Source organism: Otolemur garnettii, unplaced genomic scaffold, assembly GCF_000181295.1.
Source record: "Otolemur garnettii isolate 467f Iridium unplaced genomic scaffold, OtoGar3 scaffold00088, whole genome shotgun sequence".
NCBI lineage: Eukaryota > Metazoa > Chordata > Mammalia > Primates > Galagidae > Otolemur > Otolemur garnettii.
This window is the reverse complement of record NW_003852483.1, coordinates 6509903-6529854: the sequence shown is the minus strand read 5'-3', so window position 1 is coordinate 6529854 and position 19952 is coordinate 6509903. Positions and strand designations below refer to the sequence as shown.

Genomic DNA, 19952 nt, shown 5'->3' with positions numbered 1-19952 from the left:
TATATCTTCTTTTTGTATTGTACCCTTTACCAGTATATAGTGTACATCTTTGTCTTTCTTTACTTAGATTGATTGAAATTCACTTGTATCTGCAAATAAAATTGTGACCTCCCTCATTTCTTCTGATTTCCATTTGCCTGAAATATTGTTTTCCATCCCTTCACCCCGAGTCTTGTTTTGTTCTTAGAGGTTAAATGCATTTCCTGAACCCAGAATCTTGTTGGTTTTAGTTTTTTTATCCAATCATCCATGCCATGCCTCTTCAGTAGGAAATTCAAGCCATTCACATTTATTGAGAGAATTGATAACTTTGATGGAATTCTGTTTGTCTTCTTTTAGGGGTTCTGATGCTTAGTTGTTTTTTTTCTTTAATATGCGTGTCATCCTTGTGCAGGGGCCATGCTAATCTTCTCTCTATCATTCCAATTTTAGTATATGTGCTGCTGAAGTGAGCACCTGATGCTTAGTTTTTACACTTTGGCCACTGTGGAATCTAGGCTTTAACTCCTCGTCTCTGGGTGTATTTACTTTGATGGTGGTCCACTGTGATGGTCTCTGTGTAATATATGCATTTGAATACTTCCTGGAGAGCTAGTCTTATAGTAGAAAATTTCCTAAATACTTACTTGTCAGTAAAAGATTTGATTTTTACTTTGAATATGAAACTTAGTTTGGCAAGATAGAGGATCTTAGGCTGCAAGTTGTTTTGTTTGAGTAAGTTGAAAGTCAAAGCCAAATCTCTGTTGGTTTGAAAAGTTTCAGCTGAGAAGACCACTTCACCCTAATGGATCTGTCCCTATAGGTCAGTTGGTGCTTACTTCTAGTTGCTTGCATAATTTTCTCTTTCTTTATGACCTTGGTAAGATTCATTACAATGTGTCTAAGAGATGCTATATTTGTATTGAGACGAATTGGGGTTCAATATCCAACTAAAAGGAGTGTGTCAGAATCTTTGGTGATGCTTGGGAAATTTTAATTTATGATATCCTTGAATAGAGCTTACATACCTTTGGGTCATTCTTTTTCTCCTTCAGGGATAGCTATAATTTGTATTGTTGTATGTTTTGTGAAGTCCCATAAACTCTAAGATTGCTCTTCTTTTACTCTCTTCTTTTCTGCCTCTTTAAATGCCAGAATAGCTCAAAACCATATCCTCTAGCTTCTGAGATTCTTTCTTCTCCATGGTTTAAATTTGTAATTGATATTTTCTACTGCATCTTTAAGTTCTCTGACCACTTCAATTCCTTAAGCTCTGATATATCCTATCTAATTTCCTCATGCCTTTCACTTATTTCTCAGGCCAGTTTTTAGATTTCCTTTTGGTGGTTTTCCACTCTCCCTTCAATTCCCTTCATTGTTATTGCCAACCATACTCTAAATTCCCTTTATATCATTTCCATAATTTCTTTATAAGTAGGATCCTCTGTAAGAGCTGCATTGTGATTGCTTGAGGGGAGGGGATTGATCTGTTCTGGTTTTTCATGTTACAAGAATTTTTTTGTTGGTTCCTCCTCATGTGTATTTTCTACTTGTTCACTTCCTTCCCTTACTTTCTCCTTTCACTTCCTCCTTCTTAAATTTCCTTGTCTCTGTGCTTGGGTGTTGGAGTGGCCAAGAGTGGCTGCTATGGAGATGTCTCTAGTCTGCCATCTTGTTCTCTACCCCCGAAGTTTGCTTTATTGATTTACTCTTCCTTTCAATATTTCTTTGTGGCATGTGATATGGTTTGATAGCTTTACACTCACAGTAGAACTTCTTTCAAAATTGAAGTTTGTCCTCTCAAACTCTGACACTGCTTTATCAACTAATTTATGCAGTATTCTAAATAATATGTGGTCATTTCAGCAGTGTTCATAGCATTTTCACTAGTAGATTCCATCTCAAGAAACCAGTTTCTTTGATCACTTATAAGAAGCAACTCCTCTTCTGTTTAAGTTTAAGTTTATGAGTTGGCAGCAATTCAGTCACATCTTCATGCTCACCTGCTGATTCTAGTTCTTTTGCTATTTCCACCACATCTGCAGTTACTTCTACCACTTGAACACCTCAAAGTCATTCATGAGGATTGGAATCAACTTCTTCCAAGATCCTTTTACTGTTGATATATTGACCTCCTTCCACAAATCATGAATGTTGTTAATGACATCTAGAATGGTGAATCCTTTCCAGAGGTTTTTGAATTATTTATTTATTTATTTATTTATTTTTATTAAGACATATACACATAGATCATGAATACATTTATGCATTTGTGGGGTACAATGTGTTGATTTTTTATACAATTTGGAATGTTTACATCAAACTAATTAATATAGCTTTCACCTCATTTACTTAATTATTGTATTAAGATATTTATGTTCTATACTTGATAGATTTGAAAAAGAACAAGCGATCCCATTTCATTGTGGGCAAGAGACTTGAACAGAAGTTTCTCTGAAGAAGACAGGTGCATGGTCTACAGACACATGAAAAAATGCTCATCATCTTTAATCATCAGAGAAATGCAAATCAAAGTCACTTTGAGATATCATCTAACTCCAGTAAGAGTAGGCCACATAACAAAATCCCAAAACAACAGATGGGATGGCATGGATGTGGAGAAAAGGGAACACTTCTGCATTGCTGGTGGGAATGCAAGCTAATACATTCCTTTTGGAAAGAAGTTTGGAGAATACTCAGGGATCTAAAAGTAGACCTGCCTTTTATATCCAAAAGACCAACAATCACTTTGCAACAAATATATTTGCACCAAATTTTTCATTGCAGCCCAAGTCATAATTGCCAAGTCATGGAAGAAGCCCAAGTGCCCATTGACTCGTGAATGGATTAGTAAATTATGGTATATGTATACCATGGAATACTATGCAGCCTTTAAAAAGATGGAGACTTTACCTCTTTTATGTTTACATGGATGGAGCTGGAACATGTTCTTCTTAGTAAAGTATCTCAAGAATGGAAGAAAAAGTATTCGATGTACTCAGTACTTTTATGAAATCGATTTATATTACACTTTCTTATGAAACATAAATCACAACTATAGCCCAGGATGAAGGAGGGAAGAGGAAGGGGATATGAGGGGAGGGAGGAGGTTTGATAGAGGGAAGGTAAATGGGGGATCACACCTATGGAGCGTATCGCAAGGGTTCAATTTATTTTGTTCCGATTCATCAAAGGACTCATTATCTATGGCCTCTATAGCCTTGTAAAATGCATTTTTTATATAATAAGTCTTAAACGTCTGAAGTCAGTGTGCTGCAGAATGAATGTTAGCAGCATGGAAACAGCATTAATCTCCTTTTAACTCCCATCAGAGCACTTGGGTACATTGTCAATGAGAGGTAATATGTTGAAAGGAATTTTTTTTTCTCTTAAGCAATAGTTCTCAACAGTGAGCTTAAAATATTGGACAATCCATGTGATGAACATATGTGTTGTCAGCTAGGCTTTGTTATTCCATTTATAGAGCACAGGAAGAATAGATTTAGCATAATTCTTAAGGACTCTAGGATTTCAGGAAAGATAAATGAACATTTGATTTAACTTAAAGTCACCAACTGCATTATACCCCTGCTTTTTGAAACATTGAGTACAGGCATTGACTTCTCCTGTCTAGGTATGAAAGTCCTCAATGGCATCTACTTTCACTATAAGGCTGATTGAAAATCTGTTTTTTAGTGCAGTCAGTTTCATTGATTATGTTAGCTAACTCTTTTTGATAACTTGTGGCTTCCATATCAGCACTTGCTGCTTCACCTTGAACATTTATGGTATGGAAATGGCTTCTTTTCTCAAACCTCATGAACCAACTTCTGCTAGATTCAAATTTTTCTTCTGAAGCTTCCTTCTCTCAGCCTTCAAGGGCTTAAGAAAAGTTAGGGCCTTGCTCTGGATAAGACTTTGACTTAAGTCTCGCTCATCTATCCAGATTACTCAAATTTTCTTATCACTAGTAAGAATATTTTGCTTTCTTATGAGTTGTGTGTTCACTGGAATAGCTCTTGTAATTTTCTTCAAGAACATTTCCTTTGCATTCACAACTTGACTATTCGGTGCAGGAGGCCTAGCTTTCAGTCTGTCTTGACTTTTAATGCGCCTTCCTCACTAAGCTTACTCATTCTAGCTTTTAGTTTAAAATGAGAGACATGTGACTCTTCCCTTCACTTGAACACTCAGTGGCCTTTGTAGGCTTATTAATCAGCCTAATTTCAATATTGTTGTGTCTCATGGAATAGGGAGGCCTGAGGAAAGAAGAGATAGGGTAACAGCCAGTTGGTAGAGCAGGTAGATTGATCAAGTTCATGTCTTATATGGCACCCCAAACAACTACAATAGTAACACCAAACATTCTTGATTACAGATCATTATAATATCAGACATACAAATTTTTTAAAAATTGGAATACTCTACAAATGTAACACAGAAACATAAAATGAGCACATGCTGTTAGAAAAATGGCACTAGTAGATTTGCTTGGGACAGTCTTCCCACAAAATTTCAATCTGCAAAAAAAAAAAAGTGCAATATGGGCTAGGCACAAGGACGTAAAGCTCAGTAAAATTAGTAAATGTATATATGTGTGTGTGCATATAAATAACTTCCCAATCCCCCATCAGACATCTTTTTACAAATCAACCCAGTATTTTCAAATCCAAGAATATACCATTTATGCTTTTAAAAGAATCTGCCATTGCTGTGTCCTTAGCCAGCTTTGTTATCAAGGTAATGCTAGCCTCCTAAAATATTAGTTGGGTAATATTATTCTTCAATATTGTGAAGCGTTTATGAAAGAATGATATTAATTCTGCTGTAGATATTTGGTAAAATTCTCCAGCGAAGTCATCTGATCTTGAACTTTTCTTTCTTGGAGTTTTTTGATTACTAATTCGATTTTCTTATTCATTTTTCATCTATTGAGATTTCATATTTCTTCATGTTTCAGTCTTAGCAGGTGTGTGTTTCTAGAAATTTCTCCATTTGTTCTATCCAATGTGTTGGTATATAATTGTTTATTGTATACTATAATGATCCTCTATATTTCTGTGGTATCAGATGTAATGTCACCTCTTTCATTTTAAATTTTATTCATTTGAGTCTTCCTTCTTTTTCTTTTATCTTAGATAAAAGTTGGTTGATTTTGATTATCTTTACAAAAATCCAACTCTTAGTTTTTTTAATCTGTTCTATTATTTTTCTAGTTTCATTTATTTCTGCCATTTTTGTAATTTTCTTCCTTTGGATAATTTTGAGCTTAATTTGCTTTACTTTTTTTCTATTTCATTGAGGTGTATTGTTTATTTGAGCTCTTTTTTATTCTTCAGGTAGGTTTTTATATATATAGACTTTCTTCTTGAACAGCTTTTCCTATATTTTGTAAGTTTCGCATGTTGCATTTCTATTTTCATTTGTCTCAAGATATTTTATTTCCTTTTTGGTTTCTTTGTTGACTCATTGGTTGTTCAAGAGAGTATTGTTTAATTTCCACATATTTGTAATTTTTCCATTTTTTATCCTGTTATTGATTTCTAGTTTCATGCCACTGTAGTCAGAAAGGATACTTGCTAAAACTTCAATCTTCTTAAATTTGTTAAGACCTGATTTATGGACTAACGTGACCTACCTTAGAGAATTTTTTTGTGTACACTTGGGAAATATATGTATTATATTTGGGGGCTGTTCTGTACATGTCTGTTTGGTCCATTTGATCTATAGTGTAGTTCAAACCAGCTTTTCCTTATTGATTATCTGTCTGAATAAGATATTCATTATTGAAAGTGGGATATTGAAATTCCCTACTATCATTGTATTATTGCTCTCTATTTCTATCTTCTAATTTGTTAATATTTGGTTATATATTTAGGTGCTGCAGTGTTGGGTACACAGATATTAGCTTTTGTTATATACGCTTGATGAATTAACACTTGTGTCATTGTATAATGCCCTGTTTTTTCTGTAAATAATGTTTTTTATTTAAAATCTATTTTGTCTTTTGTAAGAATAACTACTATTGCTGTCTTTTTGGTTCCATTCCTTTACTTCAGTGTATATGTGTCCCTAAAGGTGAAGTGAGTCTTTCATAGGCAGCATTTACTTGGTTTTTGTTTTATTATTCGTTAAGCTATCCTATACCTTCTATTCGAGTAATTTAGTTCTTTTGCATTTTAAGTAATTATTGATAGGTAAAAACTACTATTGCCATTTTCTTAATTGCTTTCTTGCTATTTTGTAGTTTCTTTGTTCCTTTATTTCTTTCTTGCTGTGTATGATTTGATAATGTTCTGTAATGGTATGCCTTGATGATTTTCTCTTTATTTTGTGTACTTATTACATGTTTTTACTTTGTGATTGCCATGAGTCTTACATAAAATATGTTATAAAGTCATGTGTCACATAAGGACATTTCAATCAATGATGGGCTGCATATTCAATAGTGGTCCCATAAGATTATAATTTATTTTTATTGTACCCTTTCTATGTTTAGATATGCAAATATTTACTATTATGCTACAATTGTCTACAACAGTCAGTACAGTAACATGTAGCCTAGAAGCAATAGGTTATGCTATATAGTTTAGATCAGTGATTCTCAACCTTCCTAATGCCGCAACCCTTTTTATACAGTTTCTCATGTTTTAGTGACCCCCGACCATAAAATTATTTTCATTGCTACTTCATAACTGTAATTTTGCTACTGTTATGAATTATAATGTAAATATCTGATATGCAGGATGGTCTTAGGTGACCCCTATGAAGGGGTCATTCGACCCCCACAGGGGTGGTGACCCATAGGTTGAGAACCACTGGTTTAGATAAATAGTACTCTATGTCATGTAGCTTAGTATACCATCTAGGTTCGTGTACATACACTCTACAATGTTCATATAGCAATGAAACTGCCAAGACATTTTAAAAAAATGTATTGGTATTATAATTATATTTATTTTCTATATTTTGCTTTTTAACCTTTATATTAGACTTAAAAGTGATTACACATCATCAGGGCAGTATTTTGAATTTGACTATATGCTTAACTTTCTCAGTGATTTTAATACTTTCATATAGTTTCAGTTTTACTAATTAGTTTCATTTTATTTCAGCTTGAAGAACTCCCATTAGCATTTCCTTTAAGGTAGTGGTGATGAATTCTCTCAGCTTATTTTTGGGGGGGGGGTCTGAGAAAGTCTCAAATCCTAACCACAGCAACAAGTCAAGAACAGAAATGAAAGGCCTCAAAATTAGTGCAAAAGAAGTGAAATTATCTCTTTTTCTGAATGACATATTCTTATATAGAGAGAATGCTAAAAATTTAAACATTCAATAAATTTGCAGGATGCATAATTAATATAAAAAATATTTTGCATTTCTGCATACTAACAATGAACTATCCAAAAGAAATTAATAAAATAATCATATTTACAATAGCATCCAAAATTAAATACTTATGAATAAATTTAACTAAGAAGGTAAAATATCTGTATACCAAAAAACTATAAAATATTGATGAAAGGAATTGAAGACATGTATATGAATTAAAATTGTTAAAATTCTGTAATACCCAAAGTGATCTATAGATGTAATAGAATCCCTATCAAAATTTTAATAATGTTTTCCACAAAAATATAAAGAACAATCTCAACATTCCTATGGAACCACAAAACACCCCCTATGGTAGAAGCAATCTTAAGCAGAAAGAACAAAGTTGAAGTCATCACATTACCTTATTTCAAACTATATTGCAAAACTAATTTAATCAAAATAGTACAGTACTGTCATAAAAATAAACATGTTGACCAAAGAAATAGAAGAGATAGCCCAGAAATAATTACAATCAATTGATCTTTGACAATGGTGCCAAGAATATACTATGAGGAAAATTTAGTCGAGGGGAACTTGTAGCCTTAAGACCACATGTGGTCTTCTAGAACCTTAAAGGTGGCCTTTTGACTGAATTCAAATTTTTGCAGAGCAAATTCTTTTAGTTCTATTAATGTATTTTTATTCATAATTCATATTTTTATTTATTTTTAAAGTGAGAGTATTTAAAATACCAAGAATAAAATAAGTTTAAATGAAATAATCCTACCAGATTAACTGGAATAATTAGAACATCAATAAGCCATAAGAGTTAAGTTGATGTCTGCTATACTTATGATTTAGTTCTAACTTTCTCTGCTCTACTGGCACCACTACCACACAAGGCAGGTTAGTGAGAGTTTATAGGAATCAAGTATGCCAATCTATTATTAGCCTTTGACAGCAGTGTACAGTGTTTCTGCTTGAAACAGGATTTGTAAATAACTGCACAGCTGGATGATGTATTTTAATTCTATCTTCTTGATTGGCCATCATGTCAAAGAACACTTAAGGAAGGAAAAATAATACAGATTTTTTTTTTTTTAATGAGGAATGGGAAATGCAATATTATCTTGTTTCTGCTAAACATTAGATGATTTGCTTGCTTTGTGATACTACAAATTCAATGTTAAAGAAATTCAGTACTCACCAACATTATAACACTCATAAAGACCACAGATATTTTAAATTAGATGGAAAGCCATAGAAGGCTATATTGCAGATATTAAAAGATGAAAAGCAAAAGTAATTTTTTCAAGCAACGTAAGACCTGGAAATAATGCCACTGAAGCAACTTATAAAGTAGCTTACATACTTGGGGAAAAGGGGAAGCCATTCAATGACATAGAAATTGTGAACAAATTCATTGTCAAAGTTATAGAATGCTTAGACACTTATAACAGTCCAAAGTACAAACAACTATCTCTCTTAAGGAGAACCATAATGAATGGTTACATGTTTTAGCCTTCAATAAAACAACTTCATGAAATACTTCAAAAGCAAAATATAGCAATCACTTTGGGTGAGTTGACTGACACTACTGATTTGGTTCAGGTTTGTTACTTCATTTGGGTCGTAACAGAGTATTTTCTTTGCTACAAAGAGTTACCTTGAGCATTCTATCAAATAAAACATGGCAAATAGATATCTTTAATAACTTTCAAGATAAATGTCATAAAGTTGGACTGAAGTTGATAAATTTAGTGAATGTATGCACAGATGGTTCACCTTCCCTGACAGGAAAACATGAAGAGTTTATTTCATAGATTAAAAAAGTATTAGCAAATTTAGGTGCTCTAGTTTATTTTCATTGTATCTTGTATCAGCAAAATTTCTGCTAAAGCTTCTATTTTAAAGTGACACTTTGTAACAAGTTATAAATATTGTTAACTATAGTCCTGCAAATGCAATAAAGCATCATCATTTTTATGGCATCCCAAAGTTGAATCATGAAATATTCAGTAAGTATTTGCCACATTATTTGAAAGTGCATTGGCTATCATAGGCATGGGTGTTAGTGAAAAGTTTATCTCTGCAAGAAGACTTAACTAAATTTTATGTAGAATAGAATCAGTGATGTGAATTATTCAAAGAAGATTGCTATAGGAATACAGTATTTTTCTGTGTGATGTCATGTTAAATCAAAATGACTTGAATTTTTCTTTGCAAAATCAAACTAATATGATATGTGGCAAAAACAAAAACAAACAAACAAAAAAAACCTCAAGCATTTTGAAAAAAGATAGCTTTTATCAAGACACTTCTTCAAAAGGAAATTTTGGGTGAACATTTTCCCCAGGTAGCAAAGGTCATTGATAAGCAGGATGATACCTGTAAATCATTTGAAGAATATCTAGATGTTACAGACCTAGTAATTGGAGAACACGATGAAAGAGTCACTGACTTTGAGAATCATGACATCACATTCAAATTAGCTTTTCAGCCTCAACTAATATCACCAAGGCAGCTAAAGAACTACAAATGGAGTTAATTAAGTTCTCAATAGATGACATTTTAAAGTCATTGATGCTAAGAAAGATCTAACTAGAATATAGAAAAATGCAATAGAATACCCATGCCTTTGACAACATGCCCGAAAAATGCTTTCTTGCTTTTCAACCATTTACTGCATAAAGGTGGCAGTAAAGGTGAATCTACAGTCTCCTTAAAGGTGAATCTACATTCTCCTACTCAACTCAAATCAAGACTCCCTTAAAATTGCAAATGACTGACACCATCTCAAAAATGAACTGAAACTGCAGGCCTCCATGCTGCAACCAATTATTCAAATGCTTTCCAACAAAAAGCTGATACAGCAGTCATTAAAAAGTTTGTTAATTTTAAAATTAGCAAACAGTTTTCATTTTTTCAAAATTTGTCAAGTATATAGTAGTTTTATTTTTTTCAAAATAGTGTACATTTTAAAGTATACCTAATTGAAGTTTCTTGAATGTGGCCTTATTTGATTAGAGCAAAATTAATGCAGCCTTCCAACATGAAAAGGGATCCCTCTCCACAATGGATGGTGCTTTTTGCTCTTGTTATACAGTTCATGGAGACTGGTTTGTAGAATTTAATCAGACACTTGGGAAAGGAGGAAATAAAAACATTGAATTTCCTAAATTTCCTAAAAATCCAAAAAGGCCTGAGGAGAGCTAGATCAAGTATTCCTACAATGCCAAATTGTATGACACAATCAGCCTTGCCCACTGCTGACAGGAGGCTTACTACCCCAGGAGTGATGGTAGTTATTCCAGAACAAACAAAAATTGGCCCTTTCCTCACAAAGAGCTGGGATCACCCTCAGGAACACAGTCCACCCAGGGTGGTGGAGCTGGTCATATGCAGGGGTGAGTGGGGCCTTGCAGAAAACAGCCACCATTAGGGCCCTGGTGTCTCAATGCTGTTGAGGAGACAGGTGTCTCAGTGCTGTTGAGGAGACAGGACAACTACCCAAACTCTCACTACTGCACTACTGGCTGCTCTGGTGCATCTTAGTTCCCTTGGAGTTTGCCATCTTCATTGCCACATTCCTTCTCTTCATGTATTTGTTCCCACATCTGGGAATTATTCCTGGTAGCAGTCTTCAGAACATTCTGGGAAGTTGGCAACTTGAGGCTCATTTGTTTCTTCTCATTTTTCTTTAATTTTTGAGGGGAATTGATCTAGGTAAGACATGATAACAGGTCATCAAAAGAACACTTTATTTTCCTTTTTCAGTGGCCCTTAAGATACTTTATATACACATCCCATTATAATGTGTGGCTGTTGGCCAACTAACTGACTAAGTGGAAGGCTCAACTTCTTTACCTTCACTTTTGAGTGAGAAATATTTTTCTACTTTTTTCATCATGACTTTTTATACTTCAAAACAGAAAGGAAACTGTTCTTAGTGTACTCTATTTGCTGCATTTTTAGATTCATTTAACAAATGATGTATTTTTCTGAGTATATTGGCTAACTGAAGTTTTAAAGTCTGAGTGGAAAGCTTCCCACTGATAGGTTTTGGGGCTGGGGGTGGTGGCTCATGCCTGTAATCCTAGCACTCTGGGAGGCTGAGGCAGGTGGATTGCTTGGGCTCACAGATTCAAGACCAGCCTGAGCCAGAGCGAGACTTCGTCTCTACAAATAGCTGGGTGTTGTGGCGAGTGCTTGTAGTCCCAGCTACTTGGGAGGCTGAGGCAAGAGGATCACTTGCACCCAAGAGTCTAAGGTTGCTGTGAACTATGATGTCACCACAGTCTACTGAGGGTACAAAGTGAGACTCTGTCTCAAAAAAAAAAATAGATTTTGGATTATTTATTTTTTTGAGACAGGATCTCACTCCATCACCCTGGGTTTGGGAGCAATAATATCATAGCTCACAGCAAACCGTCTCCACCCACATGCATCTCCATAACCTGTTCCTTTGCCCCAGCACTGACACCACACGGGGGCACATTATAAACACGGAAGTGCAGGTCCCACCCCAGGGTGACTGAGTAGTTGCCTTTTACAGGCCCTGTTGGGGCTTCATGTACACATTAGCACTGAGCAGAGCCACCCTCTACCATCCTGAGGTTTGCACTGTTTTGAGCCACTCCTCCAGGTGCTTCCATAGACAGGATCCCACTCGATACAACCTAGTGGGTGGCTGCTGTCCTCACATGGAAAGAAGTGGGCTCAGCTGGAGTGGACAGGGTGGACACACTGACACATGGAAGAATCGAATTCAGCCCAGGCTTTGGAGCAGTTCTCTATCCTGCCTGTGCATCAGAACAATCCTGATTTTTAAAATCATTTGTCTCAGTCTCTTTGACCTACTAACTCAGAATCTCTTGGGACTAGGGACTTGGTGTCTATTTTTAAAAAGGCTCCCAGCCTTACACAGCCAGTCAAGGGTCCCACTTGCAGAACCATCACCCCCACCCAGCTGTCCACCAGGGCCCTCAAAAGTAGCAAGGTTTGAAGTAGCTAAAACATTTGATTTGGCAGCCATCACTCTGTGACTAGGGGATTGAAAAGCATATGTCAGTGTGTTCTGTCCCCACACTGTTGCTATACTGAGAGGGGCAAGAAGGTGACATTCCCCCTGTGTGCTCTCAGGGTCTGGAGCTTAGTAGGTGCTCTCTGCTTGCTGATGAGTGATGGTCTTCAGTGGTCTCCCCCTACCTGGCCTCCCAGCAGCCCCTGATGCTGTCAGCCACTCCTCCCTTCCTGTACATTCTTCTGTCTGGGCCTCTGAAATAGCCACCCTCTGGATCTCTGTCTCTCTGCTGTAGCCCTGCTTGCCACATCTGCTTTCCTTGAGGTACTTCCTTCCTTACCTCCTATGACACACAGAGTCACCAAGGCTCAACCTGGATCCTCCTCTTATCACCCTGAAATTTCTTCCCAAGGCAATAGATGAATCTCCTCCAATCCAGGCTGGGTTCCCCTGGTGAATGCTCTTATAGACACCTGTCCTTGACTGACTGGCCCCAGTTTATAATTAGGCTGCACATCTGGGGATTTTTCACTAAAATTTGTCTCTCTTTCACTAGATTAAATAAAAATAGGGACCATGTATCAGAGTTCTTGTCTGTTATGTCTCCATTGTCACTCTACTATCTGGTATACCAAAAGTCATAATTAATATCTGATAGTAGTATGAGTAGGCCCAGAATAGCACCCTGTCTTCGTCCTGGCTCCTAGGCACTTGCACCTTCTCTAGAGTTATTTCCAAAGCTTGTGGTGAGGCGGGAGCGGCCCAGGCCAGTCACACATAGCTGTGTGAGCCACCGCAAAGGTTCTGCCTTTTGTTCCAAGTGCATCAAGCACCTTCCCTGTCCCAGGCATGAGGCTGGGTGGTAGGAACATGGTGGGGAGGAAAACAGACTCTGCCCTCACACTCCTGGTGTTTGTAGTCTGGTGGGAAAGAAATGACAACTAAGTCATCATACAAATAGACACAACCACACTCTGTGAAGATGGCAACACATAGGAGGTGTGAAAACATGTCACAAGGGAGCCAAGCTAATCTAGTAACAAGGGGTCCCCTTTTTGTGGGTGACCCCCATCTATGACCAGAGGGCCCCCCCAGTGACACAGGTGCATTCTTGACAGTCACACACTGTCGAGACTAGGCTTGAGTCTTTCATTCCAAGCTTGCGTTCTTCCCTTACTTTGCATTTCCTGTTCAGAAAGCCAAACTCAGAAGAGAATTCTGGAAAGGTGAAGATGGGGTAGGTGTCACATCTGCATCAAAGAGGGGGCTGTGCCGTGTCTTCTGAGGCCAGTGTCAAGAAATTCTGTCACATTTGGCTTTCTGAAGACTCTAATCACATAAATTACGTTTTCCTTCCCACAGCTTTAGTTAATTCTACGGTTTTATATTTAGAATGTAAAAGCTGGAGTCTTTGACTTTATTAATCATTCCCTTTGTGCCTTTCCCTCTGTGCACCAGAATTGCTGTTGTTTGCACATTTTCTGACAGGTGCTTTTTTCATCCTGCTGCCCCTCAATTATCAAGTAGGCCAAGGTGAGACTCGGAGAATGCTCTGCCATTGTAACTGGTTAAATAGCAAGTATTTGGCTACGTGGCTAGTAGGCTATGAGAAACCTCAACAGGGACTTCATCTTGGGCTTTTGGGTTCCAAGGTATTCTGTGCCCATGTTGGTGATTCCTCCTCAGAGAAAGTACACCACCTTGCCATGGCTCTTAATGAGTGGGGGCAATATGAGCCTGCACCTGAGCAATGTTGTGTATGTGTTCAATCCTATAGACCATCTTTCATAAGCCAATGTAATAAGACACACTCATTGTTTTAGTCAACTTGTTAAAATTTGGCAATCAAAATATTTGTAATCTTTATCTTTTAGGGACTTTTCTAATTCACAACGGGCCAGTATTTTGCTTTGCTAGCTAGTATCTTTTTAGTTAACTCTTCATTGTTAAAGTGGGGGCTATAGACAGAATAATACTTTAGTGAAACATATAGATAAATGTATGTATATATAAAGGGAGAGATTAAAACTTTATTTAGCTATCAGTTTCAAAATATTTCTCTGCATAACCCTTGAAAAATTGTTGCTAATATCTGTTAACTTACTTTTTATTGCCAGCATGAAGATCTTTTCAGAAACCCAAATGATCTTGGGTTCATTGATCATTCCTTAATGATCTTGAATTGTATAAAGAAAGGAAAAAAAAATAACCCAAATCCCCAAATACTCTCTGTGATTATAAAGATGAAAAGAATTGAACAGTATAGAAACTAGATAATTTGTTTCAAAATAATCAGCAGCTTACGTATGAGAGAAGTAATAGAGAGTGTACACATTAATGAAAATACACATTTTAAAAATTTGTACAAGCATCAGCAAAATGCAGTGAACAAGGCATTGGTTTGAGTTGGGAAACAATAGGTAAGAATTTCACTTATACTGGTCTTAATTTTTTTATTCTAAAATGAATGAACTGAATCACATGGCCTATAAATTCCTCCCATATTATTTGATTCCCATTAGAGTAATATTCGTCATTGTATTTCACTACTAACAGTATTAAAGGGTAGAGAAAAACATGTAGTTATGGAGATTCCAGTTTAAAAAAAAATTGAGGATTAAAGATTCTAATTCTGGTTCCAATTACCTTTCTGATCCTTTGAATATTCACTCAAGCTGTTTGAGCTTTAATTTTTTCAAGAGTAAAAAATAAGGATATTTATTTCACTAAACTGGTTTGAGTAGCAAAGAAAACCTTTAAATCATTCTGGAAAAGTATAAGAGTCTATGAGGATAAAGTAGTATCCTATAATTGAGATTTATGAGCTTATTTGGATTCTAGGAGGAAACTTTGGAAGTAAGAGGAGGTTAAAGATTTAAATACTCCCTGAGATACTGTAGAATCACTTTATGTTAATTGTTGCAAGTCAACAGTATAGTCAGTTTCACTACGTATAAACTTTAAGATTTGGAAGACAAAATTTAGTTTGTATATCAGTCAAAAGTACCCAGATTTTACTGTACTAGACAGACATCAAATATGTGGATCCCTATGAAAGTTTTGAGACACACTGTGTTATGGTCCATTATTTCTCTTCCAAGAAACACATGGACAGCGTCCTTTCTGATTCACTGGTGCATGTTTCAACTTGCTCAGTCTTTTCAGTGTTGCTGAAGGGCTTCACTCGTTTCCTCATGGATTTTATGTTTCTTGATTTTTGTGTATCTCAAAACTTTTGTAATGATCCACATATAATGTAGTATAACACATCAATAAAAACCTTATGATATTGATGAAACATTGTCATCATTTTCAAATAAATCATAAACCATTTCCATGTAAATATTAGTAATTTGTGGATCATATGTTGCTAATAGATATTTAAATTCTTTCAAATACTTAAAGATCTAACTTTATGCCAGAGCTTTATCTTTAGCATAGAAAGATTTAGTGGACAAGAGAGATGACTATTTTAATTTTGAGACAGTTTTGCTCTGTTGCCTGGGCTAGAGTGCAGTGGCTCACTGTAACCTCAAACTTCTAGGCTCAAGCAATCCTCCTGCCTCAGCCTCCTGAGTATCAGGGACTACTCAAACTGGTGGCTAATTGTCCTGTTTTTGTAGAGCTGTGGCAAGGAGTGGTCTTGCTCTTGCTCAGGCTGATCTGAACTCTTGACCTCAAGCAATCCTCTTGCCCCGGCCTCTCAGAGTGCTAGGATTATAAGCATGAGACACCGTGCCTAGCTGAGAGAGATGACTTCTTTAAGGATCTTAGGGGTTGCATAGCATTTTGTTTCCTGCCCAACTACTGTGTCTATTCACAGTATTCCGTGGAGAGGGTGTATCCACAAGCCATATTCCTAGTATCTTGAGTAACTCAAATATTTATCTCTTTTATCCCCTAGCAGTGAGCTAGATGAATTCCCACCTGCCTTTTTACCCTCCTGCCCAACACCCTTTTTTCCACCCTGATTTTCTTTTTTAGCCTTTCAAGCCTGGGATGGTCAGAGTTTGTGGCTTTGCTAGTTTCCTAAAGTCATAAAACCACAAATTGCCCTTGGTAGTCTAAGTGTAAGATTTTCTCTTCTGTGCTAATTTGCCAGAAATTAAGATGTTACCTTTCAGTGGCAAAATTTCCTTCAGCACCATAGTTTAGAGGAAAGATGAAATGTAATGCCTTAGGTAATCAGATGCTGAGGTCCTTCTCAAGTTTCCTCTCAAAAAGTGGAGCCACAGGCTCCAGGAAGACTGAGCAGCCTGCAACAAGTGAGAGACGTCTTTACAAATATACCCATGCTTGCTCTTATATAAAAATAACCATAAAATTCCTTAATCCAGGCTAAGAAAAGAGAGAAACACCAATTACTCACACCAGAAATGAAGGAGGGATCATCATTACTGATCAAATGGGCATTAAAGGGACAATAAAGGAGTTTTATGAGCATTTCTATGTCTACGCATTTTAAAACATGAATGAAAAGGACCAAATCCTTGAGTGACACACCTATCAGAACTCATGTGGAAGAAATAGATAATCTGAATGGGCCTGTATCTACTAAAGAAATTGAATCAATAATTTATAGCCTTTCCAAACAGAAAATACCAGATTCAGATGCATTCAAAGGTGAATTATACCAAACAACTGCAGAAGAAATAGTATCAGTTACCAAAATCTGTTCCAGAAAACAGAAGTAGAAGGAACACTTTCTAACTCATCCTATGAGGCCAGAATCCCCTAATGGCAAAACCAGATAAAGACATTGCAAGAAAGGAAAACTATAGACCAATATTTCCTGTGAACTGATATGTAAAAATCTGCAACAAAATATTAGGAAATTGAATCTAACAGTATATGAAAAGAATTATGCAATACAATCAAGTGGGATTTAATCCAGGTGTGCAAGGCTGGTCCAGTATAAAAAACATTTATACTCATCACAAAAAATTAACTCAAAATGGATCATGGCCCTCAATGTAAAATGCAAAAGGATAAAACTTATGTAAGGTAACACAGGAGAGGGTCTAATGACTTTGGACTTGGTGATGAGCTTTTGATACTACATGAGAAAAAAAATAAGGAAGATGGGGATGGACCCCCATAGCTCAGTAGTTAAGGCACTGGCCACATGATCTGGGCTGGTGGGTTTCAACCTGGCCCTGGCCTGCTAAACAGAAAAACAAACAAATAAAAAAATAGCCAGGTGTTGTGGTAGGTGCCTGAGGTCCCAGGTACTAGGAAGACAGAGGCAAGAGAATCACTGGACCCCAAGAGTTTGAGGTTGCTGTGACCTATGATGCCATGGCACCCCTACAGAGGATGACAAAGTGAGACTTTATCTCAATAAAAAAAAGGGAAGTTGGACTTTATTAAAATTAAAAACTTCTCTGTGAAAGACACATTTAAGAGAATGAAATGGCAAGCCATATATTGAGCTTAGACATAGTTGTGAACAGACATTAGCATGTTCTTTGAGTCAACTTGACCTCTTTCCCTCTCTTTCTCTCTCTAGTCCGTGGGAAGTGGTACTTTCTTCTTCTGTCAAGGTCCCTATTAAGAGGTAGAAACATGTCACTAAAAACAGTTATTACTAAAACCCCTGAGTGCATATACCAGTCAACAGTGTTAAGAAACTTTCATATTTGATAAAATGAAAAAAAATGTAAATAACATTTGAGGTATTTTCTGCAATAAATATGAAACATGATAATTGGAAAGAATAGAGAGAAACTTAAGGAATAAAAGATTGTCTGTCAATGACTGCTGTTATTCCAACCTAGCTACACTCCTCCTTAGAAATTGCCACACTGATTTTATTTATTTGACAGAATTGAGATCATACCTAATCTTGTCTCTCCTGCATATACTCAATATTATATGGACTTTTTTTTTATAAAGAGAATTTTAAAAATGAACTCTATTCCCCAAACATCTACCATTAAAGTTGCTAATTTAAATTTCATAGACAAGTCTGAAATTAATTTTTCATGGCTTGGGTCCTCCAAATCATTTCTCTGGGGGGGAGAAACCAACAGGGGGTCCTTTCATTAATATTTGACTTTGATAGTCTATGGAACTCACTGATTACACAGTATGATCTCCACATTAACTTGATTCTTGAATTACTTGCACAATTTTTATATCTGAGTACCACCTATACTATTCATTTGGATTCTAAAATATTTTCACAATTTAAATTTAAATACATGTAACAAGGAAATTTTAAATTATTACTGGGAGGCATATATCAGATCACTTGCCATTAGCAAATCACTGTAGAAACAAAGTTAAGAATAAAAGTGGATATCTGTGCACTAATTAAAATCAATCCCACCAGTTTGCCATACTTAGGGGAACACAGACTTGCTGAGTAGGATCTGCTCATCTAATTGGGCCTGGGACCAGCCCCTTAATAATGAAAATGGCTCTGGCTGTAGACTAAGTGTGCATAGGGCTCACCTGGGGGTAGTGAGAACAAGGGATATTAATGACATCCTATAGGGCTGGCATAGTATAAAAGGAGGAAGCTCATTTTGAAATGTTTCCTCTCAAGAAAAGATTGGGAAGTGAAGATTGTTGAGGACCTGAATTGGCCTGCTTCTCTGTGGCCCCAAATGATTTTTATCTCTCCCATAATGGGGAGATAAGCTAAAGCAGTCTTTCCCCCCATTTTTCCTTGCTGTAGCAAGAACTTTATTTTTATTTATTTATTATTTTTTAAGTTTTTATTTTTTGTGTGTGTGTATATATAATAGTTGCATATACAGAGACTGTCAGACAAACTGCATTAAAACTGAAATACTCAACATATGCCAATAACAAAGGGTGAATATAGGTTGAGCACCTCTTGTAATTATAAAAGTCAAACATGATTTGAGTATTACAAGTTTAACACATTTTTTTCCTTTCTTTGGTGCCCTCTGTATTGGGGTACACATGCTGTTTTGATACAGGCAAACAATGTGTAATGATCAGATCAGGGCAATCAGGGTATCCTATACCTCTAGAATCTGTCATTTCTCTGCATTAGGAACATTCCAATTCTACTCTTTTTGTTATTTTAAAATATACAATAAATCATTGTTAACTGTAGTCTCACTATTATGCCACTGAACATTAGATCTTATTCTTTCTATCGTTTTCCTGAACCCACTAACTAGCCCCACCTTATACCCTCCTCCCCAAGACCCCTCCCAGCTTCCAGCAATCATCATTTTACTCTCTGTTTCCATGACTTTGGTATTTGTCTTTCTGTGCCTGGCTTGTAAATAATGTACTTTAATTTCATTTATGTTGTTGCAAATAACATGATTTCATTCATTTTTATGGCTGAATAATATTTTATCATGTGTATATATGTACGTATTTGTATACACTGTGTATGTATATTTATATATTTTCATTATCTATCCATCTACTGACAAACACTTGGTTGATTTTAAATCTTTGCTATTGAGAGCAGGGCTGCAATAAACACTGAAGTGCAGGTATCTTTTCAATATTCCAATTTCCTTTCTTTTGGATATATAACCAGCAGTGGGATTGCTAGATCTATTTTTATTTTTTTGAGGAATCTCCATACTGTTCTCCACAGTGGCTATGCTAATTTATATGCCCACCCACAGTGTACAATGGTTCC

The 19952-nt window shown here is 36.1% G+C and overlaps 1 non-coding gene across 1 annotated transcript; it reads right to left on the bottom strand.

Annotated features, from left to right (window-relative positions):
• Positions 1-349: 349 nt before the first annotated feature.
• On the bottom strand, positions 350-456 carry LOC111726972. The gene has a single exon (XR_002774635.1). It is a non-coding gene; the product is annotated as a U6 spliceosomal RNA (small nuclear RNA).
• Positions 457-19952: the final 19496 nt, after the last annotated feature.